This window comes from Lipotes vexillifer, unplaced genomic scaffold (assembly GCF_000442215.2).
Source record: "Lipotes vexillifer unplaced genomic scaffold, Lipotes_vexillifer_v1.1 scaffold1272, whole genome shotgun sequence".
NCBI lineage: Eukaryota > Metazoa > Chordata > Mammalia > Artiodactyla > Lipotidae > Lipotes > Lipotes vexillifer.
The window spans coordinates 710,230-718,615 of NW_006779909.1; the positions used below are offsets into that span (position 1 = coordinate 710,230).

At 42.1% G+C, this 8,386-nt stretch overlaps 1 protein-coding gene and 1 non-coding gene across 3 annotated transcripts in view; both read right to left on the reverse strand.

Annotated features, from left to right (window-relative positions):
* Positions 1-8,386, reverse strand: part of APBB2 (amyloid beta precursor protein binding family B member 2) — a 384,765-nt gene that overhangs the window by 141,033 nt on the left and 235,346 nt on the right. The gene's annotated exons all lie outside the window — the stretch shown is intronic.
* Positions 1,729-1,801, reverse strand: TRNAE-UUC (transfer RNA glutamic acid (anticodon UUC)). Its single transcript has one exon. It is a non-coding gene; the product is annotated as a tRNA-Glu (tRNA).

Genomic DNA, 8,386 nt, shown 5'->3' on the forward strand with positions numbered 1-8,386 from the left:
GGAATTGCCAAAAAAATTGAACCACTCACAACCTTCCACTGCTCTCATTTTAAAACGCCTCTAGGAGTAATGCCGCTCTTCAGAAATTTAAGCCCAGTCCTCTAAACTAGACTAAAGGAAAAGAAATTTCTACTACAACTTATTCCAAAGCTATGGTTAAAAATAATAAGATATAGTTGGAAAAGCCCGATACAATTTAACAATATAGTTGCACAAATACATGATTTAAGCATCCGCTCCTGGGAGGTGCTTTTTTAAAATCAAAATGACCTTGGCAGTAACAATTTAGAGATTATGTATTCAGTAATACCCCCTCTCTCCCTTGCTCGTTTTCTCTCTCTGACACGTGTGGTCCTTTGTCACATGCGGACTATTTTTTCCTGCACTCTTTTGTGTGGACCAATGGCCACCTATTAAAGGCCTCTAGGCTCCTTTATGACAAGACCATAGCGTTTTTACCCTTGTATCCCTGGCACTGAGTACAATGCTCAGCACATAATGGATGGTCATTAACTACCCATCAAATTAACCAAAGTGAGTGTTTCTAGAGGGGCAGACTGAGAGGTTTGGGGGGGAATAGAGTCAGATAACTTATTTTCTTGAGATTGCTTTAAAAAAATTATGAAAAAGTACCAAATACTCAACAATGTTTCCATTTCATCAACACCAGCATCCACACTGTTTACTTGAAGTGCTTGCCACGTTCTGTGGCAAGCACTTTAACGTTTATCCATTCACTTACTCCTTATGAGAACCTTTTTAAGGTTGGTGTTATCTTATCGCCATTTTATAGATGATGCTTAGAGAGGGTAAGTCACTGACTCTTGGTTCCCAGAGCTAGTAACAGCAGAATTGGGATTCAAGGCAGGCAGCCGCACACCAGAACCCTCGCTCCCGGGTACCTGTTAATCAATACACAAAACTACCTATTTCAGGAAATGAATCTGGAGCGGTACAGCGCTCTCATACCCACAGCCTCCAACCCCAACAGACTGCATCAGTCCAAGCTCTCAAGAGCCTCACCTGGATTCGAAAGTGGCTCATAATCAATTACGGTGACTACACGGCTCCTGCTAATCATACTGCAGCTGGTAATTTCCCAGAGAACACCCATATCAGCCACTCCCTGTTCTCGTTCCTGCACGAAAGAAATCGACCTCCTTTAGCATGGCAGTGCATCCAATCAATGCCCCCTGCAATGCCTTCCGCGCCCTCTGCACTCTCACTCCCTTATGCCCCTTCCAGTCGAGGCCAGGTGCGCACTCAGTGTCTCGCAACAAGCCATACATTTCTGCATCCCTGTGCCTTTGCTTGTGCTGTTTCCCTGCACTGGAACCCCCTTCTTCTCCATTGCCCCCACACTACAACCTGGTCATCCTTCAAGGGTGGGCTCCTCCAAGAGACTTTTCCTAATCACCTATTTTTTTAGCTAACCATTTCCTCCCTGTACGACCACCTCCCTTTAGAGATCATTTAGGACAATTTTCTACTTAGGGTAAAACAAAGAATGTTGCCCACCATCCAGTTCTACAAGGATTAAGTCATTAGCCACTGCAGTTGCTGCCTGAAACAGTACACCCTGAAAGGAATTCAAGACGAAAAGAGGATAACGCACTCTGTGCTTTGGAAAAAACAGGCCGCTTAGATGGTTAGAGATATCTCAGGGGAAAAAAAACAATTTTTTTTTTTTTTGGGGGGGTGCTGTGTCTCACGGCTTTCGGGATTCAGTTCCCTGACCGGGGACTGAATCCAGGGCCACAGCAGTGAAAGTGCTGAGTCCTAACCACTGGACCACCAGGGAAGTCCCAAAAAACATTTTTTTTTTAATGAACCCCGATTCTTGCATCTTCCCATACATAAGCACTAAAAGCATTAACCGAAATATCTGATCCTCGTGACTAGCAGTAACCTTTTACTGAGATGTATGCTTGACTGCGCGTATTCCCCTGCCGAAACCATACGTACACTCAAGAGCTAGCTGAGAGGCTGTCTCCCGGCCTATTATTCACTAAGACCTGGAATAAAATTCAACTGACAGCTCTTAAGCTGTGGATTTTCTTTCAGTCGACATTAGTATTATAGTTTCCAGTGTGTGACACACGCATCTCCCTCAGCTCCTGAAGGCCAGAGTCAAGGATCATATGTGTGTGGGATCCACAAAGGATGCCATTGAGAGAGAAAGGGGAATGTGAGGTGGAAGCTACTTTTCACAGGGCCCCTACACAACCACATTTTTAAGCTCAGAATTTATTATACAGGCAACAAAACACTATCGAAAGTTTTGAGCAGGAGACTCTATATGTTTTGAGAATATTATTATTGACAAGACAGAAAATAGATGAGATAGCATTGTATGTATTAATGCAAAATTTATGTATTATAACACATGTTCAAAAATTACATATCAGTAATAGATGTAAAAATACAGCCCAAATAACACATAATTACCAATTCTCCATCCCTATTTAGTTTTGCTATCAATATAAATCAGTGATTAAAAACGCAATCACTGGCCCTTTGAAAGTCTTTCTTCCCAGCGTGTAACTGTTGTCATGACAACATGACTTCCGGCTGTATCTCTGTGAACAAGCTTATGTTTAAAAGGAGAGGATGAGGATCAATCAGTTTAAATAAAGAATACATTGACCAACTTTGAAATGTAAGGAAATGTGTCTCAACCAAGGTTACCCAATATAATCTCTTTAAATCCCCTTAAGTAACAGAACCAGGCTGGGTGTTATTGATCAATAAAATCATACTTTAGCATCTATATTCTTTACATATAATAATAACGTGCACCTAAGTTCTACACACTAGTCCTGTAATTAGTGAGGAATTTTTCAAAACATATCTGGCTCTTACACTTATCCTAAATCTTCCTTTCAGAGGTCACCCGTCTTTCTTCTGTCTCATCCCTTCTGAAGGATGTACTCTCATTAGGAACTGATTCTTTGATTCCAAGGAGACGGGATGGGGGTGCAGGGTGCTTCCAAATTATCTAAATGTTGGACATCTTGCACGACTATATAAATTAATTTGAAATTCTGTGAGAACTAGTAATTATTTGTGAATAAGAACCACAAACAATAAAAAGCTGACTAAAAGTTTATAAATAGAATCAATTTTCTTATTTTTTAACATGCACTGGATTTTCGATGAACATCGTCTATTAGAAAATCTGTTGAGTTCAATAAATCTAATCTTAAAATTAAAAAAAAAAAATAAACCATTTTCACCTCTCCCTACCTCTCTTCTTGTGCCAAAGGCATTTAAACTAACTGCATTTGGATTTTTGTGTTTGAAGACTGAAGGTGGCCTCCTGCATCCACCTTACTTCAGTAATGATCTTGCCCAGAGGACCAGAGTGACATGTAATGTTATCCCTAGAGATTCCCTAGCCTCGGGCTAGACTCAGAGTGGTCCCTATCTCTAGGGGACATTTGAAAATGTATGGGAGTGTTTGGGATTCTCACAATGGGTGGAGGCACCACTGGTGGGTGGGAGCCAGAGATGCTAAATGTCCTACAATGAGCAGGGCAGTCTAGCAAGGGTAACCAACTGCCCTGGTTTTCCTGGAACTCTTCTCATTTTATTTTATTTTTATATTTTTAAACTTTTTATTTTATATTGGGGTATAGCCGATTAACAATGTTGTGATGGTTTCAGGTGCACAGCAAAGCGACTCAGCCACACATATACACGTATCCATTTTCCCCCAAACTCCCCTCCCATCCAGGCTGCCACATAACATTAAGCAGAGTTCCCTGGGCTATACAGTAGGTCCTTGTTGGTTATCCGTCTTAAATATAGCAGTGTGTACATGTCGATCCCAAACTTCCTAACTATCCCTTCCTCCCACCCTTCCCCCCTCGTAACCATAAGTTTGTTCTCTGAGTCTGTTTTGTGAATGTGGAACTCTCTTGATTTTAGCACTGAAAGTCCTGAATCCTAGGAAACCTCCCAGTCCCAAGCAAACCATCACCTTAAGTCCAGCATAAATAAAGGTCTGTCACTGTCAAACATTGGAGAGCTTCCTCTCTCAAGGGTAGTAAGTATACATTTGCCCCTCTGTCCTCCAAGAATTCTCTATGGTTCCATAACTCACTAGTTCCTCACAAGTGTGAACTTTCAAACCAGCATTTCTGTGAATAATTCCTACATCAAGGCTATGAAGTGTCTTCTCATGGCTCGGCATATTTCTATTGACTGAGAAACTCCAGTGAAACCTAACAAAGGGGAGTACAATTCTTCCTTAGGAGACTCAAACTCAGGAGGAAAGAAACATTTTAATCCTAAAATTCAAACAACATATTGAGAAACAGACCAGTGGCTTTCTGAACCTGCCTTCTCTTATCTTTGGTTTCCTTCATTAATTTAAAAAAATTTTTTTATTTTATTTTATTTTTGGCTGCATTGGGTCTTCATTGCTGCGCACGGGCTTTCTCTAGTTGTGGCGAGCGGGGGCTACTCTTCGTTGAGGTGCGCGGGCTTCTCATTGCGGTGGCTTCTCTTGCTGCAGAGCATGGGCTCCAGGCACGTGGGTTCAGTAGTTGTGGCACGTGGGCTCAGTAGCTGTGGCTCACGGGCTCTAGAGCACAGGCTCAGTAGTTGTGGTGCAGGGGCTTAGCTGCTCTGCGGCATGTGGGATCTTCCCAGACCAGGGCTCGAACCCATGTCCCCTGCATTGGCAGGCGGACTCTTAAACAGTGCGCCACCTAGGAAGCCCCATTAATTTTTTTTACAAGTAATTTCCTCTGTTACTCTTAAGCTGAAAAGGCATTTTATACTACTGAGAACTATAAGAACTAGATTCTGTACTTACTCATTCAAATAAAGGACACAATAATGGGGGTGAGAATCCCTAGGGATAACATTATACATCTTTATGCAGAAATACCAGACATTCTCTGCGGGGAAAATGGTTAGGTCGGCCACTTTTTATTCTCTTTAAATTTCCTCATCCTGAGGCTATTAGATAACATAGCTGCTCAAGGATTCTACACTATTTTTCCTAGAAATGTTCTCCTTATATGGTCATCAAAGGAGTGCTGGTTTCTGTTTAGTAATGGTGCTTTGGAGGCCCAAAGGAGTTAATACGCCTAATTTAATACCAGAAAGTGTTTCAATAGCAGGGGAAGAAAGTCTACCACATAACTGCTCCCTTTGACACCTTTCGGTTCTTTAATCTGACACCAGGTGGCAGATATTTTGCATTAAAATTAGTAAATGTAAGCAGATAGGGTAGGGGGTCCCCAGAGAAAGACACCAGGCATGGCTTTCTTGACATAAGAGAAGCCATTTTTGGCCTAAGCCATTTTGTGATCTAAGCCTGGCCACAATGCTTGCCCTTGAACAGGTTTCAGTAATTAATGACCTTAAGGGACGTGAGGGAATGCAGGAACAACGGAAAAGCAGTCGAGAAACAAAAGTTCAGCATAAACCACAGTCCCAGTTCCTCCTCAAGAGAAATAAGTAACATCTGATACATACCTCTGAGCTCTGCAGGAAGTAAGGGCTCTACCTAGGTGGAGGATGGAATAATGGTATTGACCTTTTCTGACCCTCGTGAATTCAATCAAGTAAAGCCTGGACTCTGTCAACCTTTGCCCCAAGTCTATGCTGAATTCTCCTCTGCTCAAGCCCCTTCATGAATGTGCATGTACCCTTAGCTAAACACATCCCCAGTTTTGCTGTTCCAGGAGACACTACTTTGGGAAAGGTCCCTGGTGCTCCCCTTACTTGCTGCAAGTCATAAATCCTTCCTTCTCCTGATTTTTGGCTTGTTTGTGTCTTTTGGCTCAACACCCATCAAGAGGCAAACCCAGTTTTGTGGGTAACATTCCCCCAAATTCTTGGTCTAGATTTAACCATTGATGTAGATGTGAAAAGGCTATATACTGCATAACAAATCTTTTCATATTCACATTCAAGTTTTCATTTAACTTCAGTTAATATTTTTATGGCTAAATCAGTTTATGAGAACAGTGACCAAAGAAAACAAAAAGATAATATTTGGTTTCAATATCTAAAAATGAACAAAAGCTCTCTCAACAAAAAGTAAAATTTCCAAAAACTAAATCTAGAGCTATAAAATAAACTGTAGACTGTTTTGTTTTAGCATGCTTGCTTTGTAAAGGATCCATTCAAATAATCCTTTCAAATATTCCCTAATGCAGTTATTTTGTCCAATTTTGTATATTTTAAGCCACGCAGTAATTTTCAAAAACTCCTCAACAGTGAAGAGGAAGGGTCTAGAATAAGCCACAGTGGCACAGAAATAATTTTGAGCTGAAGGCATTTGAGTTCTTGAAATCCCTTATCTGCCTAAAAGCAGAGCCTCCCAAGAGAACTCAGCCATCATAAGTTCCTTCCCTGGGAGCAACTCTAATCCCTCTGGGAGATGAGAAGTCTATGCCCAAACAGACTGTCATCAAACTATTATATCTCCTATCTATTCCCCTAAGAGCCCAATCTTTCAAAAATCATTTGTTTTTCCAGAGTTTCCTTTCTCCCCTCTTCTAAAGTCATTTGTTCTCCCAGAAGTACCCTCTGTCCCTCCCCATCCTCTATTAAGACTGTATATTAAGCCCCAAAGTCTAACAGCCTCTTTGACTCACATTTCTTTGTGAACTCTCATAAGTAAGCATGTAATTAAATCTTTTTTTTCCTCCTGCTAATCTGTCTTATGTCTGTTTAATTTGCAGCCCCCGAACACCGAATCTAAGAAGACAGAGAAAAAGTTTTTCCTCTCTGGCAAATACAAGGAACTCTGTCATTCACTCACTCATTCATTCATTCATCAATTCATTCAGCGAACACCTGCCAGGAGCGAGGCTGTGGGCTAGGTATTGGGACCTAGCAGTAAACATCCACCATTGGCCTCATGAAGCTTGCAGTCCACAGGGAAGGAGTGGCATCTAGTTTTTAATTTCAAGTTACACTGAGTATTATGAGAAAGGTAGAGTGTTATGGGAGTTTTAACCCTTGTTAATATAGTTGGTGCCTACTAGACTAAGTTCTTTAAGGGTAAGGACAGAGTCTAATTCACTCAGTGCTTATCCCCAGGGCTATCTAGTATCCAGCACTACAGTAGGCACTTAATAAGAATTTGTTGAATGAAATCCACTGCCTTAAATCTTGTACTCTAAAATAAACATTTCTGGGTAGCCTATATCAGCAATCACAGTTTTTGCTGAGAACCAGTGGTATGCATAGTACTATCTTAGACATTAGAGTCTTTCCTTCTCATAGAGAACAGATACCTTTGAATGACATATACCCCTTACCCCAAATGTGTGAGATATTCTCCAGTTCCCCGCTAGAACTACTAACCACCCTTTCCACCCCGCCCTGGACGCTAAGAGCTAAATCCTTGGCAGATTTGGCCAATGAGAGGCTCAGCAGCGATAGGAGTGCTGGAGGAGAAAGAGGTCTGAGTACAAATTCCCCAGCTCCCTCTCTGCAACAGCACAGTCAGGCTGAAAAAGGAGGGAAGTGGGCAGCGCACAACCTTTAAAAGAATGACATAGCTGTTGAGGATATGACAAAAACTGGTTAGAACCAACTAGGTCCAAGATGGCGGAAGATTCGACTTCAGTAGACCTTGAGCCTCAGTATACACTCATTGTAATCCATCAGCAAGCTAAATGACACACCCACAGGCACCATGACAGTTCCGAGGCCAACCATAAAGGTCAAAAAGTTGGTGGTGGCCCAATTCCTGGAAATCACCCCTTCCCCAAGATAGCTGGAATAATCCTCCCACTTGTTAGCCAGTGAAATTTCCCAGTCCGTGAGATTTCCCTGGTGGCCCAGTGGTTAAGACTCCACACTCCCAATGCACGGGTTTGATCCCTGGTCCGGGAACTAAGATCTCACATGCTGCATGGCATGACCAAGAAACAGAAAAAAAAAAAAAAAAACTACCCAGCCCATAAAAACTAAGGACCCCACACTGCAGGGCCTCTTGCCTTCTGAGATGGCCCACACTCTGTCTGTGGAGTGTTTTTCTCCCATGGCCACTCTCACATTCCAAGAGTACCCCACGCCCTGGGGTCACTCTCGCCTTTTGAGACAGACCACATTCTGTCTATGGAATGTGTACCTCTTTAAATAAATCCACTTCTTACCTATCACACTGTCTCTCACTAAATTGTTTCTGCACTAAATTCTTTCTGCAACATAACGAACCTGAGCTTCATTAAGTCCTGAGAATAGGTGTGTAATCTCAGTTAAAAGACAGTGCATTCAAGTCCCAATCTGGGTTTTGGTTGGGTTTGAGTCCTGGCCTGTGGGTTCAAGTCCCATCTGAGTTGTGCAGTTTCAAGGCCACCGCTCTCCTACACTCACAGCTGCAAATCTGGTTCTGTCTGGATTCCAAGAACTT